This window comes from Podarcis melisellensis (genome assembly GCF_964234715.1).
Source record: "Podarcis melisellensis genome assembly, chromosome: 1".
Classification (NCBI taxonomy): domain Eukaryota; kingdom Metazoa; phylum Chordata; class Lepidosauria; order Squamata; family Lacertidae; genus Podarcis; species Podarcis melisellensis.
Window position 1 is genome coordinate 27,921,524 of NC_138528.1, and position 27,121 is coordinate 27,948,644.

A 27,121-nucleotide genomic window follows, 5' to 3' on the forward strand; every position below is an offset into this window, starting at 1 on the left:
CACTGCTATTTAATGCGCATGTTTGACTTTTCCCTGCTTTTAAATTTTATAGTGAGTTTTAGTGCCGGTGATAATACTTAGTACTTATGGGGCACTTTATGTTCACAAACATTAACCAATTAAGAAATAAAAAGGAGTGATGGCTACGATTGTCTTCAGCAATGCCAAGCAAGCACAAAAGTCCAAGGCCTTCACCATCACATTCTGTGAAGTGAGTAGCACATTCATAGGTTGAAATAAAATCATTCTTCTCACACTTCAAACAGAGAGAGCCTGGGATTCCATCTAAGACAGGATTGAGACCGCAACCCAGGGGCAGTGCTTCCTGTTTCATCACTTGAGGTGAAATGGGCAATTCTGCTTTTCTCTGCCCTGCTCTGCCACTGCCACACCTGCTACCACCAGTTGCATTTCTCCTTTTGCCCTGCCACAATTTCAGGCAAGAGCTCACCCAATTGGGGTCAGATCTTGCATGCTCGTGAGATCTCATGCGATTTCAGCCAATACTGGCAGCAGGGCAGGCAGGGAGCCTGCAAGGTAGCTGCCTCAGTTTGCCTAATGGCAGAGCCGGCTTCAGGTGGGGAGATGCATTTCTGAAGTGGACCAAGAACCAGATACTTTCCACTGATCCCAGAAGTATTCTAGAAATAAATGGAAGCCATAAGTGCAGGGAGCTGCTTTGGTGTCCCCCTACCTGCCTGAAAGGCCTTGGATTATATGAGGTGAGGTTCTTGCATGGAACCTCACCTCATATAATAAGAATGGAAAGGTGGCACCAACCTGCAGAAAAATGTCCTGGGCCACTCCTGTATGAGTGACTGTGCTAATGTTCCAGTGGACTTGAGTTACAGCAAATGGGTGGGCTGTGTTTTCTTTTTTTTTTACCCTAGTCTTGCTTTAATGCAGATCTTCCATCCTGGGATTCTAAGCACCATCTGAATCCTGGGATGCTAGAGCTACTGATTGGAGTAACTGATTGGAAAACACAACACCCCTTGCTACATTATAGGCTCTCTACCCTAGCATGAAGAGAGCAGCTTCCTTTGCTATTCCAAGGGCTTCTGGTCTTGTCACTCTGTTGCTCCCTGCCCCGACTAAGTTGCTATGACAATGGAAGGTGGTGATTTGCTTTGAGGGATCTAGAGCTCAGCTGAGCTTAAGCAAACTATTTTTGCAGGTGGAGCAAAATTCAGGTCCAGTGAAATCTATAGCCTGGCTAGCTAGGCTAGATGGATATGGAGTAAAACTACCACCACCACCACCCACAGAAGCCAGAAATTAGAAAGCTTTCAGGAAATGAAGAGGTTACAATGAAATATAAAACAGCACTTGAATAAAAGATCATGATATAGTCAGATGTTGGTCATGTGTCCCTCTTCTTTGCTATTAAAACATAATTCTCTTCCTGAATATGGCAGGTTACAGATGATCATTTTACAATCATTTACCACATGTCCTCACACAAGTGCTGTTTGCCTTCTCTACTTCCACCTTCGGGAATGCAAAAGTGCTGATTGGCATACTTTCATTTTGTGGTTCAGCAGCATTCGCCATAAATAGGCTCCAGTCATTTGAAATCCTCATCTTAAACACACACACACATTCTCTCTCTTTCTGCTGAACTGTCAGCCTTTCTGTGCCAGCTCCAGGATGGACAGTGTGTTTCCACCAGTGATTGATTTATGTGTGTTCGTGCTTTGAACTTGGGGACAATGACTTCATCCTGCGATGATAATGTTGTCAGGGTGAGTGGGATGCCCACCTGTGTAGAGGATTAATTGGCTGCCCTCAAGAGATGAGACTGGGGTTGGTTAGAACATTACCATGTTGCAAGGCAGGTGCTGCCGCTGCAGACTTAATGGCCACTTCTCTGTAAGGAGCTTGCATTGAGCAATTGGCCAAAGCTCAGTGGTTAAAACATTCATGTTAGCCTCTCTTCTATAGCTCCTAGGAGCTTTTGCATATGAACTTGGTTAAACTCGGGTTCAGTTCAGGTATCTGGTCCACTCATCCATTAAATGTTGCTTTCTTCTGTAGGTGGCAGTAGGATCAATGTCAACCATACTGGAAGGCTTGTTGGAAAACCAAAATATTATGGCACTTTGTAGTTCATTTGTTCTTCTTGCACAAGGTGTGGATACAGGTTTCTTTACTAAGTTGCACTTATTAACTTGTAGCTTAAATGAGTTCAAGGTGGTATATGTGGCTTTGCACCCTGTTCCACTGTATTCTCACAACTAGCTTGTGAGGTAAGTCAGGCAGAGAAATAGTGGGTGGCCAAGGTGACTCAGTGAACTTCATTTAAACAAGTGTGAGAGCCAGTGAAGTGTAGGACCTTGGAGACCAGCATTCAAAACCTTGCTTAGCCATGAAGTTCACTGGGTAACCTTGGGCCAGTCACAATTCCTCAGCCTAAACTACATCACAGGCATGTTCTGAGGGTAAAATGAAGAGGAAGGAGTGTGGGGGAAGGGAGAGAGAGAGAGAATTAGACAAAGTGTGTGCACACCATGGTAGTTTGGTCATCTCTATGGGCCCACTGAAACCAGAAATTCCAAATAACTGAGGCAGGAACATATGAAAACTACATCCTTCTCATTCTACTTTTTCAACAGCTTGCTCTCTGGACAAGACTACAGAAGCATGCTCACAGCACACAAACTTAGGAGATATATTTGACTGTATACTCAATCCCCACCAATGGAAAGTCAATATTTCTAAAACAAATCCCTGTTACCAATACTTTTCAGAGTTTGAAGGTGGGAGATATTTTAGATTATCATGATGAAGTTCCAGTATAATTTTTGCAATCTTAACCTGAGAAAGTGAGCGAGGGAGAGACTAAATGAAAATACTGGTATGGAAATGAGTGTTAAGCAAGGAACAAATCCATAACATATTACATTTATCTAGACATGGATTACACTGGGTGACAATCCACTCTTATCAGCTGATGAACAGCAAGGCTTCATTAGTGTATAAGGACAAGTGTTGAGCAGTATAGGCATTACCCACCCCCCACCCCAGCCTCACTGATCGCTCAGAGAGATAAGAAAATTAATTCTGCTGTTTTTCTCTATGCTATGGAAAAGAAAATGTGAACTTCTACAGTCTTGTCTGGGATAGTGGCTTCTCCAACTTGCAGCTATGCATTTCCATAGAGATCTCAAAGTTGCTAAAAGAATGGGGGGAAACAGCATCACCCTCACCTTTCAAGAAAATCTAGATATAGAAAGGGGAATTCATGTATGCAAAATTACAATGCAGATGAGACAGAACAAAAAGTAGAGGAACACAAGTAATTTGTGGTAGAAACAGAAGCTAACGAAGGATATTTAAGATGATGGTTCTTTAAAAATGAGTTGTTACTTGTGTTGAACTGACATTGTTATGTTGCTGTAATATTACAGCTTCAGTTATGTGTTATGATTTTTTACTGTTCTTGTAGACTGCTTGTTTACTGTGAACCACTTTAAGCACAAATGTATCTGTGTGGGGAAATGTGAGCACTTGGTTTTGCTCTGAAAACAGAAAGGGAAAACTAGATTTATCACCAGAAACCTGCCAAAACTATGCAGTCCAGTGAGCTGTGGTGGCACCAGAAGCTTTCCTTTCCAACCAAGTGATGATCTCCAAAAAGCCTGTGCTTTATAACTTAACAACAGAACCTCTGAGCTCAGCAATGGGCCTGTTCTACAATAACTTAAGGAAAGGTTCATTACTACTACTTCTTCATTTTTTCATATATATATTTTTCCATTTTGAGGCTTTAGATTCAAGTTAGTGATGGGTTTCACTATAGTGCCTCCTGACTTGTTTATTTGCCATGCAAGGCTGGGGGAATAATGGAGCTGCAAAGGTCTCCAAGCCATATTGTGGAAAGGAAAGTGCCATTGTTGCTACCAGCACAAAAACCATGACAACTATACACTGACATGAATAAACCAGCACTAGAGGGCAGGATCTCCTGCAATTTCCCATTTACTCTTGGAATGCGTGGGAACACACAGATTTGGCCTTAAGACGCATGAGCATTTCCTTACATGGGAGATGTGATGCAAGCTTCTATTTTCACAATTAGACACACACAGCTTCTCTCCTCTGGGTGCAGTAGGCAGAAAAGTTGATGTTTAGCCAGTGGAAGCCCAAGTATGAAACACTGTTGAGTTCACTGAGTAGTCTAGGGGAAGGCAATGATGAGTCATGACTAATAGTACGATTCTATTCGTATTTACTCAGATGTAAGTCTTGCTGCGTCATGTGGGGCTTACTCCTTGGGTGTGTTTAGGTCTGCAGCCTAAGTCCCAATGAAACCAGAGGAATAAGTGAGTTATAATTAACACCTTTCCCCTTGTTTACAACTGGAATTAGTACGAGTAGATAGATCAGGGCCATTGCCTCCCACCTTGCACAGCTGTTGTAAATGGGAGAAAGGGCTGCTGCCACAGGATCAAGAATAAGATGTCGGAAGAGCAGCATGCGTGGGAGGTCTATGCACCAACTTTCCCCCACAGCACTTTTCTCTAATGGGTGTCATCAGCTTTTCACTTTCGGGAGCACTAAATTTACCCAGTTTAAAGAAGAGAAAATGGTTAGTGCCAGAACTGACACCTGTGACATTTTTTAAAAAATGACATCGCTGAACTATTAAGTTATAATCCTGAAGCTGGTTCCCACAAATGTTGTCAGGTTCATTCAGATGCTGCAAGAGAGAGTAGCCTTTTTTTTTATTTCAGCAAAAGACATCCTGTACACAGGCTGGCACAGTGATGTGCACCTGGGCTATTACCATGGAAGTAACTGTCACGCTAACGCAGGAAAATACATTAGAATCCTGACCTCCCGGGTAGAAGCATGCTGTAAAAATGGGCTTGTAAGGAGTGATTCACTCACTGCTTGCAATAATGGGAATGTACCATCCGAATGCAAATGAGAACAACAGTTAATTATTTTTGCACTGTAACTCTGGGGCTCCTCCTCGGCCTATGTTAGCTCCTTAAATTGTAGAAGTTGCCATGTCTCTGCCACCTCTAAAAGATTGCAGCTGATTAAATTTTGAGTTCCAGCAGGAAACCCAACACTGTCAGAGCTTCAGTTTCATATTTTATGAACACCAACATCCCCGCCACCCCACCCCCACCCGCCCAGTCTGCAAAACTCATTTTCTTCTGTTGCAAGGAGGAAGGTCAACCGGAAGTGTATATGAAGGTTTTGTTCAGCATTAATATAATTATGCTCTCTGATGAGACACTACAAGGCTTGCTCATTGGGAAGGGGGGGGGGAATAAAGCTTGACTTGCCTGTATCAGAAATGAAATGAGACTACTGTGTCTGCAGAGTTATACTTAATATGAGCAAGATGAGGTGTTGACAACCTCAGGAAAATATATCTTCAATGCTGTAAAGGATAGCAGAATGCAGCTCTGAGAAGCCTACCCACAAAGTTCATGTCTGGTGCCATACTGAAAGAGGCTTTAAAGGAAGAGGTCAGCCAGATGAGTTGAAGTGCACAGAAAAGGAGGAGTTTTGAATTGGTGAGTAGGGAAGAATGCAATTTAGATTTTTCAGGCAGGACTGCAAATAAGCTCACACCAAACCTCTGTCTCTGAGTTTTCCTATTCTTCTCCACTAACCAAAGGGTCACATTGAAGGTCCTGTGTGTTATCACAGAAGAAACAATTAGGATATCTTGTAGATATTCACTACTCCTAATGTTTACAGTACCACAATTATTATTCAGTTAATTAATGTCCATTAAATCAAAATTATATCATGTTGTTGTTTTTTCTATATAGATGCTTTGCTTATGAAGTGCTGTACCTATTTTGTCAAGAATAAAAGGGGAAACTAAAAGTATGTTGAGTCATCATCTTCAAGTCATTCATTAAATCTACAGTTCTCAAACCACTTAGTCTAGATTAGGGAAACTGCCAGTAGAACAAGTAGTTTGCTTTGGATCACAACCCCTTGTTCCATAATGTGCTTGATTCATTTAGTTCACTTTGACCAGCAAAAAAGAATAGCAGCAAATTTACATAAATCAAATTAAGCCAGTGTAACCCTGCTGATATCTCAAGTTAGCATCAGGGCAAAGTCCACCTAATGTCTGAATGGTTCCAATGTGTGCATTCACTAAAAACCAGTGTTGTCAAAAGCAGGAAAGAATACTAGGCAGCTGATAGCACAATGCCACCACCTTAATAAAGGAAGAAACCTTGTTAGAAAATAGGACTTCTGCCACTACATTTTTTGGAACACCTGATACAGCTATTTGGTGCCCTGATCCGTTGTAGTACTGGTAACAGAAACACTACTGTTATCTGTATTATTCTCTGTCTGGAAACACAGAATATTATTTACTATTTACATTTAACATAAACAACACACTCTGCCTTCTTGTCCAACAAAATCAAGCCATTTGTGTCTCTCTGATATAATTGGTGGTGGCTAAATGGCATCCTGAACTGAAAGCCAACAAAGAATTTGCCTATAATAGGTGCAATCACATTTCATAATTACAGTTTCTTGGCTGTGTCCAACAGCTCATTGTTTTTTGGAAGCCCAAGTTGGCACTCTTCATAACGACATAAGCTCTTTTATCTTCAACAAAAGTCAAAGATGCTAACATATCATAAGAGCTAGGTTCACCACTGTACAAAACCAAGCTGGGCAGTATCAGCAGAACCAACAAATAATCCAGAATCCACTCCTAATATCCAACCAAGTGTAAAAGCAGATGCTTCTACCTTTGGAGAGCTCTAAGGGTTTCATTTTCCTTTGCCAGGTTCTTGGAGAAATCTTACAAGGTAGTATCTGTCTGATATGGTCTGTATGCTGCTAAAGAAGCTCAAGTCCATGTGTCCTTTTAACATGGAACAGAAAGAGCATTGCATGCGGCAGCTGTGTAGCAAGACTCTTCAGCAGCAACTTGACTTCTGGCAGACAGACCGATGGTTGAAGTCAGAGCACACTTTCTGCTAGTTTTCTTTTGCTTCTTTTCTTCCCTCCTGTACTCTGTCACTCAAGCGCTGCAGGACCATAACCACCCAGGCCTCATTAATCAGAAAGCAAGGCGCTTGTGAAAGGAGGGGTCAAGTGAAGGGCTTAGAAAACTAGATAGAGCAAAAGCACTGTGCAAGCCATGGATACAACAGGAGCGACATCCTATGTAGAATGATAATTAGACAGATAAGATCAACAGAGGTCAGGAAGGGACAAAAGATGTAGGCACAAGGTACAACAAACAAGAGTGTTTGTTGCTGCATTTTCAATGCGCTGTTTCATCAGAGACTTTGGAGCTGAAACAAGATGTCTGATTTGAAAGGGAAGAGCATAGCTAACTCCAGTGCCAGAACGAGCAGGGGCTACAATTTCAGCTGAACCAGATGTAGAGCACATGCCTTGTACACACTACACCCCAGTTTCAATTTCCTACATAACCAAGTAGGAAAGCGGGAATACAGCGTTCCCTGCCCAAAAACTTGCAGTGGACTGATGGTCTGGTTTGGTGGACAACAGCTTCATATGGCATTTCATGAGGAGTGGCTGCAGTCTGGTGGTAGCGTGCCCTCTGGTGGAAGAGAGAACTATCAAAGGCTATTACCCATGACGTCTGTTCTCTACCCCTTCAGGTAGAAGCAGCAATGTTTTTCAATACCAATTGCTGGAAATCAGAGGAAGGAAGTGCACTTGTGCTCGAAATCCTGTGTGCTGGTTTCCCTTTGGGGCATCTGATTGGCCACTGCAAGAACAGGATGCTGGACTAGATGGGTCATTGGCCTGATCCAGCAGGTTCTTCTTACGTTCTTGTATGCAGATAGCCCCAAGTCCCATGCTTGTTATATCTAATTAAAAGGATCTCATTCCGGAGATCTGATATTACTGAGAACAGGCAATTGTGGGCTGGGTGGACCAAAGGTTTGACTTGGAATAAGGCAGCTTCATATGCTCAACTTGTCCTTACTGGGCTGTGGGTATAATATATCCACTTGTGTGGTGCCAGATTCATTGAAACTAGTGAAAACAGCAAAGCCAGATGCAGTGTCATGCCACAGCTTCTTGCAAGGATTTTCTTTCTCTGTCAAACAAGATCATCCTCTGGGTCAGGCTACTCCTAATTCTTATAAACCATTCATCTCTCCTGGGCAGCCATTCATTCAACATACATCCCAACGGTTCTGAAAAGCAGGCAGAGCCGAGTTGTGCTAATTACATCTTCAACGGTGTGTAACAGCCCTATCATTCCATTGCAGCTACTGTGTAGCACACAAGCATCCCCAAGCAGCATCTCAGTCACTATGCTTGCAAGCTCTGTGGTTATACAATAAAACCCACACACACATGCACAGTTGGTGTTGCTTATTTTTCCGGCTCTTGTGCATTCCTTTCCTCCTCCTGTAAGCAGTACAGCTTGAGCTCTCCATTATTCAGGATCTCCCCCCCCCCCGCCTTTCTAATGATAAGTAATAAGCTTTTCCTTTGGGGAGGGTGGATGACCCATATGACTTACACCCGTAAAATGCCTTTATGTTGAAACCAGTTTACCTCTTGAGCAACCGCCATTGCCTGAATAATCTTGCTGCATTGATCAACTAGTCCCACTGCAGATTTAGCCAATGAAAACAGGGAGACCAGAATGGAGCAACAGATGGAGTGTTCAAATTTCCACAAAAAAGCTGTTTCAGACATTTAGACTGTTTTCTATGCAATCTGTTCTAGGGAAGTATTTACATGGAGAACATGTGTGACCTGGCCCTCTACCGAGACAGCTGTGGCCTCGCAGAAGCAATTTTCATCACTGGGGCAGATGAAAAATATGCGCTTATCTCTTCTATCTTATCTTATTTATCATATGTTCTTCATTTCTTTTTAAGAACATCAGAAGAGCCTGCTGGATCAGGCCAATGGCCCATCTATTCCAGTAGCCTGTTATCACAGTAGCCAACCCAAAGCCTCAAAACAGGGCAATGAGTGGATCAGCTCTCTGCCCACTAGCAATTCCAGCAACTGGTATGCAGAGGTATATTGTAGAACATAGCCACTGTAGCTAGTACCCATTGATGACCTTCTCCTCCACGAATTTGTCTAGTCCTCTTTTAAAACCATTCAAGTTGGTGGTCATCCCTACTTCTTGTGTGAGTAAATTTTATTGTTTAACTATTGCACTGTGTGAAGAAGTTATTTCTTTTTTCTGTCTTGAATCTCCCAACAAAAGGAGGAAATAACAACACTACTGGTTGTGCTATTTGGCCAAGTAGCATTATGCAACTTCACCAAATTTCACTTATTATTGGGTCAAAGCAAAGTATATTTCTTATGGGAGCAGTTGATCCTAAAGTGTAGACTCTGGACAGCCTCAGTCCTGGGTCATAGGTGTAATCCTCCCAACTTTTCAAAATCCGATCTGTCGGTTTCTGACTGCTTTAACTTTATTTAAGTATAATTAATGCTTCCACTGCATTGTGTTATGTTTTAATTGTGTTGCAAGTCCTTTATGAGTGTTCTAATACAACACACAAATGGCAGAGAACTCAAAGACTATGGATACTTTTTTTAACAGACATTGTGAAGAAGACACTTTGACATGGCAGCAGTGCACCCATAAAATACAGCCCCCCATTTTCCTCCATTATTTATTTATATTTATATCAATAGGCTCAGAGATTCCCACCTATCTTTTGTTTAAAATGTCTCCAGCAAGGGGACATTAAAAGGTCTTCTGTCCAAATCCTTGAAAACTGCACCCAACCAAAGCAAACAATAGCCATCTGCAAACATTTAGTAAATGTTTGGAGGGAACAAAACTGGGTCATGTCTATCTTGAGTACCTCCCCCTGCCCGCTCTGTTCAGTGCATTCAGCACAGGAGCAATTCTGGACATGATGAATCAATAAGCTAGCTTTAAACAAACAAATAAACAAACAAACAAAAATTCCTATAAAGGACAGTTCCACAAGATCCATCACATTCTGGTACAGAAGCAGCCACACTGACCAGTCCCTGACAATTGGTCATACTTGTTAGGGCCGATGGGAGAGAGAGCCCATAACATTTGTAGGGCATCCCATTGGCTACCCTGATTCTAGTATGACCTCAAAACAAGACTCAGGACTATGCAGATGAACAGGAACTACACAGAGAGGGCAAATTTTCAGTGAGTCCTGCTAAGACCCATTAGGCAAAGTATGCAGGATGCATCCTTGGGCACAGTTGAGAGGACACGGCATGTACCCCTCACTCCACACATTTTTCAATGCAGCATCGATCAGAGAACATGCCAGCAGTTTGTTCTTATCAAAGAACTTGGGCAGTTGCGTGTGTTTTTTCTACAGTAGATGTGCCGCATATACTGCAGATGCTTTATTTACCTGCTCCCTGCCTAAGCAGAAAAGGGAGGCTGGTTTTTTTCACTGCAAGTATATTACCACTGTGAAGGGGGGGTGGGGGGGAGGGAAATCACTGAGAATAAATTTTGCTTTTCAAGTGTGTCCCGGTGAGAGCAATATAAAAAATAATTTAGGACCAACCGTGTAATTATGTGCATTTATTCTAACCTTCCATTACTGGAGATAACAAGATGAATAGTAAAATGTGAACTTTAACAATCCTGTAATTATAGCCACTGAACCGTACATTATTGAAAGAATTGTGCACAATCCAGATGCGAAAGAATCAACTGGGTATGTAAATAGAAATGAAACTAAAATAATCAAGTGATGAAGAAGTAATGTGCGGCACTAAATAGCTTCTCAGCATCTTTTACTGCTGTGTTTTCATTTCCTAAACAAATACTCCATTTATTTTTATCATTTTTTTGCCACACGTCCCACAATGATGTGTTTTGTTCTGGGGGTTGTAAGCAGCCCTATGAAAAATCTCTTGGTGGCTGCTGGTTACTATTCAGAATTTTCTATTCGACTCTTTCTCACAACTGAGGTTGCCTAGTTTACATTCATGCAATGCACAACAAATCTATTGAAATATACTAGCAGCAGAATCCAATGTGTGTTTATTCCGAACTAAGTCCTGCTGGCACTTACTCCGTATCAAGCAAGTTTAGGGTTGTAGCCTGCAACACTTGGAAGATTCAGCCCCTTGAAGGACTGCACCAAATAAACCCAGAACAGCTTTTTTTATTTGTTTGCTATCACCATCAATTACATGGCTATAAAGTTAAGGCTCTGTTACTCTTAAGCACAAGATGCTAGCACACTTTAAGAGATGTGAAATAAAGGAAGAGCTAATACTCAGTACCTCAAGCCAACAGTGTATCCTAAATAATAATAATAAAACCACATGGAAAGGGACTTTTAACATTCATTTCCAGTTTTTAAAGGGGCACAGGGTGAGTTTCCAGAAGCAACATATTCACTCCATCTATTGGCTCTGCGGCCACTCTAGGAAATGAATTGTTGCAGAGGGAGGAGACTGTTGTAGGGAACAGTCAAGAAGATGTTGTAGAAACCGTGGAAATACCTGGATCTCAGAAGGAATGTGGTACAGGGAAGTTTGAGAATGGAGGGGTGGCTGGGAGTAGTTTCAGGTAGGTTTATAAGGAGAATTGCCAAGAGCGAGCTTTCATCCTCAGACCTGTCTCCTTGGGTTAACATGGAGGGTGATCCCATGAAGGAACTGCCCCAGCACAACCAAAGCTATCACGGAGCTGACTTGACCCACCATCCACATCAGGGACAAGGGACAACAATTTACAAAAGGCCTCTCTCCCCATAGTTCTCATCTGTACCAGGACAATGCAATCTCTTCAGTAGACTCTGCAACTTTGGTGGAATACTGCTGGCAACCAAAAGCCTTGGTGAAGGCTGAGATACAGCCTTCTGCGTTGGCCAAGATATCAGCCCACAAACTTTCACCGGCTGCTCCTCCGTTGCTCTCCCTCAACATATTTTATATCAATGACAAATCCTAGTAAAGTGTCCTACAGTCTTTGACATGGTAGAGCTCAGCCTGCAACTTTAATTATGTTGAAGGAAATGCCGTTGCTTCTTCTAATCAGTATTAATGGCCTTCTCATCCTCTGTAATAATGTTTTCATGTGAAGGATGATTTTTACAAGGGGAAACAAAGCATGCATGTCTGGAGAATAATCCTAAATCACAGTATGATGTTGCATTGATAAAGCTAAGGAGATTTAAGCCTTATCCATGACCACTCAGCACTCTCCAGGAGACCAGCACAAGGGCCAAACCAGAGACAGTTAGTAAAGCAGGGATGCTATCAAGCCTGTACTGAGCTACTTGTGCACTGACACTGCCCTGTGCTGAAATCTGCTTTTGGCAAGCCCTGGCAAATTGGCCCTAGATATGTGTTCTCAGTCCAGCAAGTCCAATTTAAGGGCTGTCTACCCCTTCCCAATCTTTCTCTTCCCAATTACTTTCCTAAAGGGTCTAGTTGTGCCATTAGCTGTTCCTTTGGCACAGGTTTGGAGGCGATCCCAAGTTCTGGGGTTTGTCATTACAGTAATTATCCTAAGTCCTACTGAAGTCAACTGGACAGTGGGATTAGTAAATAAGTGGAAATTTACACCCAAAAGGCATCAACAGCCAGAACACTCTCCAATTTGAAGTAAAAAAAATGACTGCAGGACGAAGTTAGTTAATTTTTTGCATCATTGGACTAGTATGTGATAAATGATGGTGCATTATCCCTATTTTCAGAAGACTGTCAGGGAACAGAGTACATAACCTAAGCAGATAACAGGGTCCAACCTGAAGGAGCTTACAATCTCTATTTTGATTGTGTGTGGTGAGCAGGGTGGGAAAAAAGAGGAAGAGGAAATGAATACTGGGAAGGCATGAGTAAATGCAGCTACACAGACTTAGAATTCTTTTCAGTTGGAATTGAGGACTAAGAAGCTGAGAAGCACACTACATATCTAAGCAGAAATTAAGTGGAAAGAAAGAAAAAGAGGGAGGGCTGGGCTGGCCAATGCAATGAAAGGGGTGTGTGCAAAGGAACAGATAACACAAACAAAGGCAGCTCAGCAGGCACTTTGCAAATCTGTGCTGAAATCACAGCTTTGGTGGGAGGAGGTTAAGCAAATGGCAAAACCTTTCCCCAAGCACCTGTTTATGTTGGTGGATAAACAAATTTGGATTAAGAGAGAGAAGAGAGAGGAGAGGGAGGGAGGGAGGGAGAATCTGAGATGTCAGCATACTTCAAAAGAAGAACATTTTACTCAGTGAATTTCCCATTAGCTGGATTGCTCCTAGCACTCTCTTATATTTGCTGCCCTGACTTTCCTTGCAGGGGTGTCAGTGACAGAACTGAAGGCACACATAAAAGCACACCGAAATCAACCTAATCTGTACAGTTGCAAAACACTCCTCTGCAATTACATCCAGCACTATTGTTGTGCAATTTTCTGCATAGGAACATACACGCACAAAATAAAGACTCTTGCCTAAATCTCACTATTTTCCTTTCTCAATTCTCTCGCCTTCCCCCAAATCAAGACCTGTAAGATCAAGGTCCTAAGGGAGAAAAAAGCTCCAGGAGTCAAGTCTTTCATAATGACCAGGAATCAAGCTTTATTTTCTATAATAACATAACAGAACCCTATGTTTTTGAGAGGGAGAAAATTGGTATAAATTGTCAGGGTGTCATAAAAGTATGTGGAATTTACGTAGATGTAAGTAGTTAGTGATTTGACCCATGATCTTCCTGTTTTGCATGTTCCCTACAAATATAAGACGTAAAAGTGCTACCTGTTTGATTCCAGAGCAGTGTGTTTACAGAACAATAGGAAAGACAGCCCAGTAATAGTTATCTGTTTGCTAAGGATCAATTTCCTACACATTTTCACACACAGCTGCCCAAATCTCACACCTTTGGGCTTTCCTTTCCCTCATATTTCATTTGCAATCCTTTCATCTTATCACAGAAATTTTGCCTGGTACACTAGTGCCTTTCCTTGTGGTTCCTACTTAGCTGTGGCGGCAGGTGCAAGCAGATGACATGCGTGGTGGTTGCAGGTAAGACCACAATACATTTGTGGCACCTGCAGTTTTGTACCTGGCAATGTATGCAGAAGGGAAAATTTGTCCTCGCTTGTCTCCACTCCATTGAATTGTAGGAAATAAGAGAAAAAGAGGTTTGGGAAAGAAGAGAAGGAGAAGGAGAAGGAGAAGGAGAAGGAGAAGGAGAAGGAGAAGGAGAAGGAGAAGGAGAAGGAAGGAAGGAAGGAAGGAAGGAAGGAAGGAAGGAAGGAAGGAAGGAAGGAAGGAAGGAAGGGATATGAGGCTGCTATTCTTTCTTTTGGTTTGACCCCTCTTATGTCAGGCAGCTCTATGGCTGCCCTCACTGCCCACTCTTGCTCTCTCAAATTGCCTCCATGGAAAGTCTGGCACTATTATTTGTAGAGTCATCTACTGCCATCAGAACACTCCCCTCTCACTGCCGCTAGGGAGGCATTCTGGCATACTGTGCTGCCACTTGTCTTTGAGCCGTTGGGTGGAGAAGCCAAGCAGCAATGCTTTGTGGAATGTCCTGACTCTTGCCGAATTCAGTGAGAGCCAGGGCATTCTGGTGGTGGAAGTAGTGATGGTGGGAGTTGGCAGCAGCATGGGGGGTGGGGCCGAGCAGCATGGTGGCAGGAGACAGTAATCCCTGTTTCACCTTAGGTGGCTGAATGGGATGGACTGCCCCTGATTATTTGGTTCTGCCTTCTGGCAGTTGAGTAACTCCAGACTTAAGGTCTTCCTCTCCATCGCAACATATTCATGTTCACCTCCATTACCACCATGCAAATACCACACTCAGTTTCTGAGGCCTATTCAGGGAGTCCAGAATATTATGAAAACTGTGTTCTACATGAGCCTCAGCACAGGACTGAAAACTGTCATTCCATGAAGGGTTGTGTTCATTTTTGGGGGAGGTGGGGTGTATACTTTTGCATAATGCTATAGTTTTTGCTTAACACTAGACTGTACTTTTCTCCTAGTGATGCTGACAAAACTACCTGACTCTATAGGGACTCTTAAGAATCGCGTTCTAAATAAACACTGTGCACTGTACTAAATTGTTATGCTAAAGTATGGCACCAATTATATTTTATAATTTCTCAGGCATTTGATCTTCTGAAACACAGCCTGAACATTAACTCCTGATCTCAGTCTCTCTCTCATTTATATATAATGTTTATATTTACATATATAAAGAAAGGTAAAGGGACCCCTGACCATTAGGTCCAGTCGTGGCCGACTCTGGGGCTGCTCATCTCGCTTTATTGGCCGAGGGAGCCGGCATACAGCTTTCGGGTCATGTGGCCAGCATGACTAAGCCGCTTCTGGCAAACCAGAGCAGCGCACAGAAACGCCATTTACCTTTCCGCCAGAATGGTACCTATTTATCTACTTGCACTTTGACGTGCTTTCAAACTGCTAGGTTGGCAGTAGCAGGGACCGAGCAACGGGAGCTCATCCCGCTGCAGGGATTTGAACCGCTGACCTTCTGATCAGCAAGCCCTAGGCAAGCCCTAGGCTCTGTGGTTTAGACCACAGCACCACCCGTGTCCTGTATTTACATATATAACACCCAACAAATTAAGACAATATAAAAAGAGAAAACAAATAGAAACACAAATTCACACCTAGAGGTTACAGCTCTGGAAAAAAAGACTATGTAGGAGGAAATACATAGTATACAATTTTAATAAAAGTTATTTGTGTTTTATTCCCATGCTACCTTAGAAAACTAGATCCAAGTCATTGTGGGGGAGTAACCCTTTACCTATCAGATCATCCTGGGTCCAAGGCTCTAGTCTGTCTCCTTTTTCACAAATTCCAGTTTAGAACACATTGGTTTGGTATGCTTGCCTTCTTGGGTTTTGTTTTTTGGGTTTGCTTTTTTAAAAGTAGATTCATGCCAAACCACAAAGAGCTTAGTGATTTTTAGAGGACTGGCAGGAATAGTTGCATTAAGGCACTTTTGCACAGGAATTTCACACTTCTTTCCAGCCACTGATTAATGTAAAGGGGAGAGAGACCAACACTCCTAATGTAAAAGGAAATTAAAAATAAGCCAGGTGCAAAGCCATTAAGCAGAAAATGAAAACAGGGAAAGAATAGGGGAGTATTTGTTTTTCTCTAACATGCCCAAATATGAGCTTTAATAAGGCATATAAATTACAACCTTGGTAATTTTAATCAGCCAATAAATAACTGAACAAATAAAAACCCTTGCTTTGGCTCTATTCCCATCTGCACAAATAAAACATATAATTAAAGTTGTACACACAACACAGTTTATTTTAAAGCATAGGAAATCTACTTGTTAGCTTGGCACTGTAGCATTTTCCAATATACTAGGAATATGCTGCATACAGATCACAGTGCCATCAAAATAAGGCAGCAAAGTTGGAAAGGATGCTTAGCCACTCAATTGTTCTTGCTAAACACTCAGAGGAAGCAATGCTGTCAACACTGGCTGGCAGTGGGTTCCCAGGATTTCAGGCAGGTTGAAGGGTGGAAGTTTGGCTTCTCAGTGCACCAAAATGCAATGAATAATGAAAAGTGTGCAGACACACCATCAAAGCCATGCTTTCAAACTGTGGCATATAGTATTTGCAGACAATCTGCTACAGTAAAACACTTCCAACATGCAATATTCCCTTCTATTTGGCAAAAAAAGAGTAAATGTCAAGATGAGAGATGCTCGTGCTGTATCAACATTTCCCTGTAGCCGCAGAAACCGTTATCAACACTGATAAACCTCTGCCAGGATAAATTTCTTATCAGAATAAGGGCCATAAGAGTGGTTTCAAATTGTGAAAGATTTAACCAATTTAAATTGGTGCCAATTTCCCCAAAGCAATCAAAGAAAGAATTTTTTTAAAGCTCTTTCAGCTCTCATGAAAGGTGTCCTCCTAGCGCTTTACAGAAGCAGTTTTGAGCAATCTCTTTTACAGGGCTGACTTCTTTCACCTCCGCTGAAACTATAAAAACGCGTATGCATACACACACATGTCACCCTGTCCTCAAGGTGAGGTAAGAAATCAAGGCAGTGCACATTCTTTCAAATCAGCCCCTTTGTGGCCTGTAAACAGCTGCTGCTGCTGAGTGCCTCCTCTTTGCCCTTAAGGTACAGTCGCTGCAGGCAGGCAGAAGAAGAAACCATTGACAATGACTGAGCTGGGGCCATTGATTCCCATACTGCAGTGGAGGAGGACATCACTAATTAAAGAGCTTTATTTACTTGGAGGTCTCTCAGGAGTTACCAAGAGGGAAACAAGGATTGATTAGTGGGAGAGGTTTTCTGATAGTAGGTTCTACCAGGCAGCTGCATTATTTCAACACACACACACACAGAGAGAGGGGGGGGGAGAGAGAGAGACTTGGTAATTTGCAATGTTTTGATCGTTTTAAATAGTAGGCCAAAGCCAATTCTAAACTCTGGTCCATTTTGACTGAAACTGTCATATGCAGAATAGATTAATAATACGAAAACATCAATTTCTTCATTGCGATTAAAATTGAAACGCCACAATGACAAAAACCTGACAGCTATTTACCTTGGAAACATCAGTTTTCTGTAGTATAGGCATCCCCGCCCTTATGCGCCATCAACTCACACACAACCATGTATACGTGCAGTGCCAAGAAATAAATAATTGGAATCAAATCCAGAAATGGTGGGAGAGAGCAGGAGAGCCTGAAGAGGACATCAGAGAGGGCAAAGGAAGCCCTGAAGAGAACCGAGGCACAGTGGGGCTTTGTTTAGGCAGCCCAGCCTCCCTGCCTAACAGCTGGTGCACAGGGTAGCGCAGAAGCTGCTGCTGCTTTTCCATGCATCCTCCAGCTGGCCCCAGAGCTTCAACTCCAGATATTTTGGTCCAGATTGGGGAGACAGTGGAAGAGATAGCTGGAGAACAGGAAAAAATGGACATTTGGAGGCTTTTTAGAGGATGGTCCCCACTTTATGCGATTTCAGCTATGCACTTGGAGGCCAGAACATAACCAGTATGTTACGTGGTGTCCTTTTTTGGCACTTTGCAGTAGCTAGCATATGAGGTAGAAGCTGGCGGATCACATGATTTGATTTGTGTGAGTCTGGTAAATATAAATGGCCTTGCCCTGCTTGCCCTTCTGAAGGGGTTTACAATAGGGTTGTTATATGTCCAGAATTTCCTGGACATAGCCAGTTTTCGGCCATCGGAAACAGTGTCCGGACAGAAATTGCTCGAATGTTGGAGGAAATCTGGACAACCCATGTCAGAAGTGTAGATTTTGATGAATTTCATTAATAATAACTCAAAAACTCATTTGCCCAAAAAAGCTCAGCAACGTTTTGTTTCCATCGCATACTGCAAAGTATGAAGTGGTCCTAATTCTATTTCTGTTTTCTAGACTTGGACCAATGGCTCATTCACATTTGATTCTAACAGGATTATCATCCATGAACTGGGCTGTCTGCATAAGGTGGAATATTTTTGCAGATTTTATGAAACAGTTGCATACACTTCTCTCTAGCAAGCTGCGACTGCGCAACAGCACTTTTCTCCCAGTGCCGTTGGGCCCGTTCTCACCTAAATATAGTGCACCCACCACTGAGAAACCAGTTCCACAAATTCCTACAAACTACCCCAGATTATCTTGTGGAGGACTTGTGTGAGGGAATTTGGAGTCTTGGACAGGATTTGATCAAATAAACAAGAATGATTTTATTAAATAAAGGAAGTTTATGACACAAAGTGAGTAAAACATACAATACTTGAGATTATAATGTTATTTCACTTCAGTTCTTTCTCAGTTGTTGCACAGCTGTTGCTGCTTAATACTCTGGTTCTTAAACAAGGTGGTACTTCCTGTCACACACCCTGTTACACACCCCTTTGACAACCCTACTCCTGAGGTACTCCAAGTAATAGACCCAAGGGATCTCCACACCCCTCTTAACTGGTTTGGGAGTCTTCTCTTTTTGTAGAAGAATCTCTCCCTCCTGACTGGAATGAGTCCTAAGTAGACGGTATCCTCATAGCTTCTACTTCTCCTGGCTCAGCCTCAGCCTCCCAGTTAATTCCTGGCCTAATTACTCTTACAAGACGCCACACATTGTCCTTCACACTAAGCTCAGAGTCTCCTTTCTCTAGCTTGTGACATATTCCTCAAAGTCAGGCTTTCTCAACCTCGGCCCTCCAGATGTTTTAGGCCTACAACTCCCATGATCCCTAGCTAGCAGGACCAGTGGTCAGGGATGCTGGGAATTGTAGTTGCAAAACATCTGGAGGGCCGAGGTTGGAGAAGTCTGCTCAAAGTGAATGTTTCTACTCAGAACCAACTCTCTCTCCTCTCACTCCATATCTCCCAACCTATTCTCCCAACCTACAAACTGTCTCTCAAAATCCTCTCCTTTTCAACTCCCCCTCCTGGAACCCTGGCTAATCATAAGCTGTCGTTCTTTAACGGTTTGCTGGCAGGGAAAAAGAAAAAGAAAGCACTTGTTGACCCAACGTGCCCAGCAAAAACAAACTTTTCTGTCACACAAGTCAGTCCTGTTTATAATGGAAAGTAGGGCAACTTATCCAGTTTTCCTAAAAGTGGTTTCCACCAAAGGCAGGTGTGGAGAGGGAATCAAATGACATTTAATTTCTATATAACTCTATCTTAGCAAGGACATTCAAATAAACATAAGGGGGAAGGAATGGCATGCCTTAGAATAGCTGCTCACTCTAGCACTGCATAAAGGCCAAAGGATTCTGTAAATGAATGCAGGCACTTGGCGTTTTCAATTACAGGAACTAATACAAATGTTATACAATTTGCTGCACCTGACTCTCCCATTGAGGCTAATGCTATTAGAAGAGAGTTATTCCTTAAATACAGGTGGATATTTAAATATGTGTAAATATGTTATTTTAGGTGCACATTACCATTTTATGGAACCAAGGCTTTCCCTTTTATTTTAAAGCCCTCTAAATATCTCCCATTTAAATGCTGATTTTGTTCATTCCCTTCAGGGTCTCAGAGAAATACATTCTCCTTTGTTTGTTTTATGCATGCACTTCATTGGGTGACTTAAGGCAGAAAAGAAGGCAAGGGAATCTAAATAATAAACCTACTACAATCCTCTGATAAGGGAAAAGTGGCCAAGCAGCTAAGAAGAAGGGCTGAGTATGCAGCAAGGAAAGGGGAACAAATTCAAATATTTAAGCTTATTCCAGTTCTATAATAAATATAGCTTCTGCCAGGCTACAAATATTACAGATTAAAGTCTGAAATGCCCCCAAAGGCTGGGCTACTTTGCTTAACCAGGTTGATGCTCTCAGTCCTTGCCTCCATCATTAGCTGTTTATATTCTAGAAAAGCTGGAAAAAATGTCATTTTCAATGTACTTATTTTTCTTTCTTTCCAAAGATAGGAAAATACTCTTCCCATCCATCCATAGTAACTTTTCAAAAAAAAAAAACCATATGAATTCAACCAGCTCAGCCAGAATGTGGATCAGGATATGCACTTTGAATGTGGATATTGACATGAATTTCAGTGAGCATCCCCCTGAAAGCAATCCAGAACGGCTTGGCAGCATCGTAGCATATGCTGAATCAGATTATTGGTCCATGTAGCTCTGTTTTGTCTGCACCAAATGTAATCAACATGGTGCCCTCCAGTTGCTGTGGACAACTAATATCACCAGCTCCAATCAGCATGACCAACAGATAGGATAATGGGAACAAACATCTGGATGGCATCACATTGACTACCCTTAGAGGCTCTACCCACCCAGTGAACAACTTCTGTTTCCAGACCTACCAGCAGATATTAGGAGTTCAACAAGAAAGGGGCATGGAGGGCTTTGTACACACCAGTCTTCTTAGCTGGATATTGGCAAATGATGGTTATAGCAACCCAGTCCTTCCCCTTGTCTTCTGCGGCATGATCAGCAGGTTATTACCTCAATAGAAAGATTCCCAGTTCTTTTCAAATCAGTGACAGGCTTATTAATTGATGTGTTTGTTTATTTTAAGGTTGCATTCCAAAAGCTGCAATAATTTCAGTGTTCTGGTGGTTGGAAACTGGAAGAACTTCAACTTCAAAGCTCAGGTGAAGTTTTGTGTTTGGTATTTAAGACATTTTGCATCTGCTCCGTTCAAGGCCAACCACTTAACAATTTTTTCCCTCCAGACTTTGGCCATTATTGTTTAACTGGAGACCACTCATTCTTTCAAAGAGGGGATTGGAGGGACATGATATTGCTATAAAAGACAACCAATTGTTCATGCTCTGTGTAGAGAGGGCAGGTCTACACCCCAAAGAGCTTATAATCTAAATGGAAACAATGGAAACAACAGAGGAAGGAGAGTGAACCAGAGGCAGGGGTAAAAAAAGGACAAGTACTATGTAGTCGTTCCAGATGTATTTACTTGAGTTTAGATGCAAAACTAATGATCCTTTGCATGACCATGCAATACATGAACTTTAAATTCCATATGTGAGTAAATGAGATTATAAATCAAACTGACAGTATAAACTCAGAAAAGAAACTCAACAGTTCATATTCTACTTGTTGATGACAATAAACTCAAGCATGTTAGTGAAAGACAATCATGTGTTCTTATGAGAGTGTCCCCAAATTTCATAGAAGTACTCACTCCACTTTTGAGTTAAGTTCCCTCCCTTAAGCTGGCTTTAGGACAGGGTTATGCTCAGTGGAGGCTGATCTATTAAGGGGAATAGGACAATGCCACACCAACCTCAGACATCTTTCAGCAAGTTCACATCTGCCAGCCTTCTTACTTAAAACCAGCCTGTGGCGTGGCACTGGCTGCTAGCTTCCCCCCACTTGGTTTCAATGTTGCCCTTGTACAGGCACCCCCACTTACACGAAGTTTAGGTTCCAGCCCCCTGTGTGCATAAGTGAAATAATGCAAAATGGGGAGCGCCCTCTAAGAAGCCTCTGAATGTCTCTTTCCCTCTGTTCTCCTGCTCTCTAACCACACAACTCTCTCTTCAACTAGAACTGAAGCTCTGGGGCCAGCTGGAGGCTGCAGGATGTGCAGGAAAGCGGCCGCTGCTGCTGCACTACCCCATGAGTCAGCTGTTAGGCAGGGAAGCCAAGCAGCCTAAGCAAAGCCCCACTGTGCCTCCGGTCTCTTCGGGGCTTCCATTGCCCTCACTGGCATCCTCTTCAGGCTCCAGGGAGGGTCTCCTCACAAGCCATGAGGACTCTTCAGCTCTCTCCTGCCATTTCCTGGTATGATTCTATTCATATATTCCCTGGCACCATGCATATACAGTGGTACCTCAGGTTACAGACGCTTCAGGATCCAGATGCTTCAGGTTACAGATTCCGCTAACCCAGAAATAGTACCTTGGGTTAAGAACTTTGCTTCAGGATGAGAACAGAAATCACGCAGCAGCGGCGCAGCAGCAGCGGGAGGCCCCATTAGCTAAAGTGGTGCTTCACGTTAAGAACAGTTTCAGGTTATGAACAGACCTCCGGAACGAATTAATTTCTTAACCTGAGGTACCACTGTACATTTGAGGAGAAGGTAGAGTGTGGGAATGCTTCTACAACTCAACAAAGATGGGGGGGGGCTAAAGCTCTTCCTATCATTGACTCTGGCTTCATCTACTGTTGGCCTCTCTGGCTTCTGCTCTACCAGCCCCTATGGTCACGAGCTTCCACCGGTCCTACCTACATTTGACAAAAATTCTCACTAGGGTCCCCTTATCGTTTTTTCATTTGGCCTTTCATTCTTAAGGACACCCAAGTTGTAGCCTTTTCCCAAAAACAGAGAGACTTGGGTAACAACTTGCGCAACCTCTGCTCCCGTGCCTTACTCCTCTGCCAAGTTCTAGCTCTGTTGAGCAGTTGGACTCACAGCAATGATGTAATGCCTATGGGACTCTGCATAGTGACTTCAAGAGTGTGGGCTAAAGCTCACTTCCCACCATGTTTGTTTGTTTGTATGTTTTGCTGCCAGTTGGTTTCTAAGGCCACCAAACTGATAGGTAGGCTGCAGAAAGGGGCATGGCAACCCCTTTATAATTAACATAATCCACAAATGCTTTCATTTTGTCATGCTTGACATGAAAGACAAGTGGTGCATTTATTGAGTGGTGGCTGACTAGGGCTGGAGTTATAAGTACTTAATATTACTTAATTGCAGTATTTAGCATTTCAGTCCAATGACCTAACAAACAACTCATACATGTTAATATTCTTTCTCTGTACCCTCTGTTTTGCACAGATGCCTGAGTCTTGGGTCCAACAAAAGCTGTTTACAGGGATGGCCAGCTGCTTTTCTCGGCAGGGGATTAGCTGTGTTTATGATGCCCTTCAAAACATTCAATTGCCGAAACTGCAGCAACTGCAAAGGTCTTTTGTCAAATGCAAGAGGAAGAAAGAAGCCACAATAGTTTAAGATTACAGCCCAGCAGGAGTGATGCTCTGTGCATAAGCAGATAAATAATAACCAACACACACAATAAAATAATGGATTTCTTTTCCCCATGAATGCAATTTTTTTTTGCCTCTTGCAATTGTTCCTTGCTGAACCGAAATTGAAAATAGCTTTTACACACTAAATGATCTTTAGAAAATTGTTTTAGAAGTGCCACAGGGCAATAGTGGGCACCTTCCTGTGCATTATGGTCACTGATGAGTCGCTCAGTGAAATGTCCCTACAAGCATGCTCAGCCAAGCAGTGGCATGGTGTGGGAGAAGACTGCAAAAAGCAGACACCATTAGTCTCACTTTATTTTCTATTTTCAGAGGCCCAGGTTTGGAATAATAACACTGGAGAAAGTCGCAACTGAGAGGCAATATCAGAGATAGAGAAAACAGGAGAAGAGCAGTGAAACTTTAAAGAGAAGTCCCTGTTAAGAGATAAGGAAAACCTGTAAGGTGAGTCACAGGTGCATATGGAAAGCAGAGTGTGTGCTCACCTTCCTAACAAGCAGTGGGAGTGGACACTTTATGCTTCATGAATAACTTCTATTTTGTTGTAGGTTCTAAAAAATATTCTTCCAGTTTAGTGATCTGGACAAACGAGAACTATTTCTTGTCTCCCTACAGCATTATGTGTCTACCTCTATGAGCAGTGCTAAGGTGAATGGAGATCAAGACACAGTAATGTTTGTTGCTAACACCATGGTCCTGATAACATTGTCTTGCTAGACATGATTGTTTCCACATGGCCTCTTGGATGTATTCTTCAGGTCTGGTCACCTTCCCTATTCATGCAGTACAAAGCGGCAAGTCTTGCTGCCTGAGGACTGAAAGGGTATGGACCACAGCCATGCAGTCAATGGACTAGGGGGACTAGGCTAGTCCCCTAAATGTCCCGAGTAGAGTATTAAAATATTAAAGCCTGGTGTCTCCTTCCCAAAGTCCAGGAAGCTTCTGCCCAGCTTAGGGAGGGAGGTGTGATGACATCGCCCCCCGCCAGCACCCTCGCCAGCTGGCACCTCTGGCCCTAACTGTTCCCATATGAAAAAATGTCACCGCATGCCACTGGTATGGACTACTTAGTAAAGCTGAAGTAGCAACGTATAGCCCTTCCTGCATGCTACTTGGATCACGTTCTCAGAGAGGGAAAATACTGGGAAGAATCTCACTATAGAATTGGCTTCACAGACTGCTTCAAAATCCTCTCGCTATCCAGAATAGCAAATAAATGGAGTGGTTAGGCTTGGTGCTACCCAGTGGGGATTCATTGCCTCCAGAAATGGATAGCAAATATCAAAGCACCTTTGAAATGCCTGTGCAATACCCACCTGTGGCTAGCCTAATCTGCTATTCCATTGCAGAGAGTTCTGCACAAAGAGGTAGCAGAGACACTGTTCCATCACCAGGAAAAAACTGTTATCCCAGCTGGAAAGAGAATCACTTCTTTGTCAAACAGATTTCACTGAGATGTACCTCTAGCAGTTCTCCCCCCCCCCCCCACCCTCCCCAGTCTCCATCAACTCAAAGCTCTGGGGATCCTTTTGTGACACCCCAGAGTAGGCCTTGCCACATTTTCATTTCTGAAGGTTGGCTATTCACAAAGCACTGGTCCAAGATAGCCCCACTCAAAAAAGCAGCATGTTCCGTTATTTATGTGTGCCTCATTAAGATTTAATGTTCCCTCTCTGCAAAATGCTCCCTGAGAGGCAAAGTCTGGTTTTCACGAAGGTCCCAATGGAATGAGAAACCTTTCAGTCTTACTTGGCAGCAGGGTGGGGTGGGGTGGATACAGTAATCTCTCCAATCAGACAGGCAATCTGGTGCTTCTGTGCAACACACTTGAGTTGCAAGAGAGAAATGGAAAGATGGGGCTAAAAATAAACCATTGAAACTCTACAAACATCACACTCCAAAGCTATTTTCCATATTACTGAAAGAGGAGGCCAGAGCACCTTAGGCAAGGAAACAGCCACACTGTAAAACCACTTCTTTCATTTTCCATGACAAGCACTGCCTGGTTGGACGTTTTTCTTAACCATCTGAAAATTTAACATAGAGTGTACGAAACACAAAATACAGTGGTTACGTATTAATTCATTTCGGAGGTCTGTTCTTAACCTGAAACTGTTCTTAACCTGAAGCACCACTTTAGCTAATGGGACCTCCCGCTGCTGCCGTGCTGCCGGAGCACAATTTCTGTTCTCATCCTGAAGCAAAGTTCTTAACCTGAAGTAATATTTCTGGGTTAGCGGAGTCTGTAACCTGAAGCGTATGTAACCTGAAGCGTATGTAACCTGAGGTACCACTGTACTTTCAGGTAACAGTACCAGGGAAATGTTTTATTATATTTCTGATAATATAAGGGCCTTATATTGACCAGGGCAATTTACAACAGCACAAAAAGCATCTACCACCATAATAAAACAACCATTTTAAACTCTGCTCAGTTAAAACTCAGGCATAATTTCCAGATTAACCAGGACTAAGTAGCAACAAATATGGAATATGAACAACTGCAGTTTGGATTTGCTTTAACATGCCAACTGGGACTCCCGGCTACAGCTTGTGGTTAGTGTGGAGAGAGCTCAACTGCGAGTAACAGTTGACACACTAAGCCAAACTTCGGCTTATTTTAGTATAGTACTGCAGTAAAAAGGACTGGAGAGGATCAAAGATACTGCAAGCTCCTCTCTGGGAACCTGTACATTCATGCAGTCTCAGTAAGCCACAGGTTGGGTTAGTGTGCCACGCAAGACATTTCTTTAAACTCTTTTAAACCACACCTTGTGCAAACTTTAATTTAGGCACACGTCCAAGTTATATGACTGGGATGTATCTTTCATAATACTGGTCAGAAGAATCTTTGCATTTCTTTGAGCGCATTTTTTGATACAGGACTGCCTTGCTCATCTAATGGCTTTCTCTGCTTTCCATTCTTAACTCATCTGCTAAACACAAAGTGGTGGTGAGGTGGAATCAGCTGGGGAAAACAACAACATCTGGAATAGTTGGTTGCATCAAAACCTACGAGGATTGTATCATTTGACATGTTCTTTGTCACATCTGAACTTATTCATACTCATTGTGTAGAGAAGAGGTATGGAATCCTTTTTAGACTGTGGAGTGTCTCGGAGGGTGATATTTGACCCCTCGGGCTGAGGTTCCACACCACTGGCACAGATCCTAGTAAGGCCTATTCCATGGGTAGGCAAACTAAGGCCCGGGGGCCAGATCTGGCCCAATTGCCTTCTCAATCCGACCCGCGGATGGTCTGGGAATCAGCATGTTTTTACATGAGTAGAATGTGTCCTTTTACTTAAAATGCACCTCTGGGTTATTTGTGGGGCATAGAAATTCGTTCATTATTTTTTCCAGAATATAGTCCAACCCCCCACAAGGCCTGAGGGACAGTGGACCGGCCTCCTGCTGAAAATGTTTGTTGACCCCTGGCTATTCTAAGCCCCCTTTTAAATGTTCCCTTACTAGTGCGGTTGCTGACTATCCTGTGGTTGCTCCGGAGACAATCAGAGAACATATTTATACTGTACTTCACTTTTATACCTGAGTTGCTTTTATACCTTTTATGCCTCTTTATACCTCTATACACTGTTATACCTCTGAGTTGCTGTGACAATGTGGCCAACAACCATGCAGTCAACACCTCCCAGTGGGCTCTTGCTTGCATGGCTGCTAACTATACCGTCAGAGCAACTCC

The 27,121-nt window shown here is 42.7% G+C and overlaps 1 protein-coding gene and 1 long non-coding RNA gene across 28 annotated transcripts in view; one reads left to right on the forward strand and one right to left on the reverse strand.

Moving 5' to 3' along the window:
* The window catches only part of NRXN3 (neurexin 3), a 1,185,406-nt gene that overhangs the window by 338,866 nt on the left and 819,419 nt on the right, over positions 1-27,121 (reverse strand). The gene's annotated exons all lie outside the window — the stretch shown is intronic.
* On the forward strand, positions 1,548-23,419 carry LOC309367315. Of its 2 annotated transcripts, none has more exons than XR_014167028.1 (3): positions 1,548-1,657; positions 2,038-2,131; positions 23,207-23,419. It is a non-coding gene; the product is annotated as an uncharacterized lncRNA (long non-coding RNA). The 2 variants fall into 2 exon arrangements; XR_014167029.1 differs by lacking the exon at positions 2,038-2,131 and adding an exon at positions 20,981-21,056 and having other exon boundaries at positions 1,607-1,657.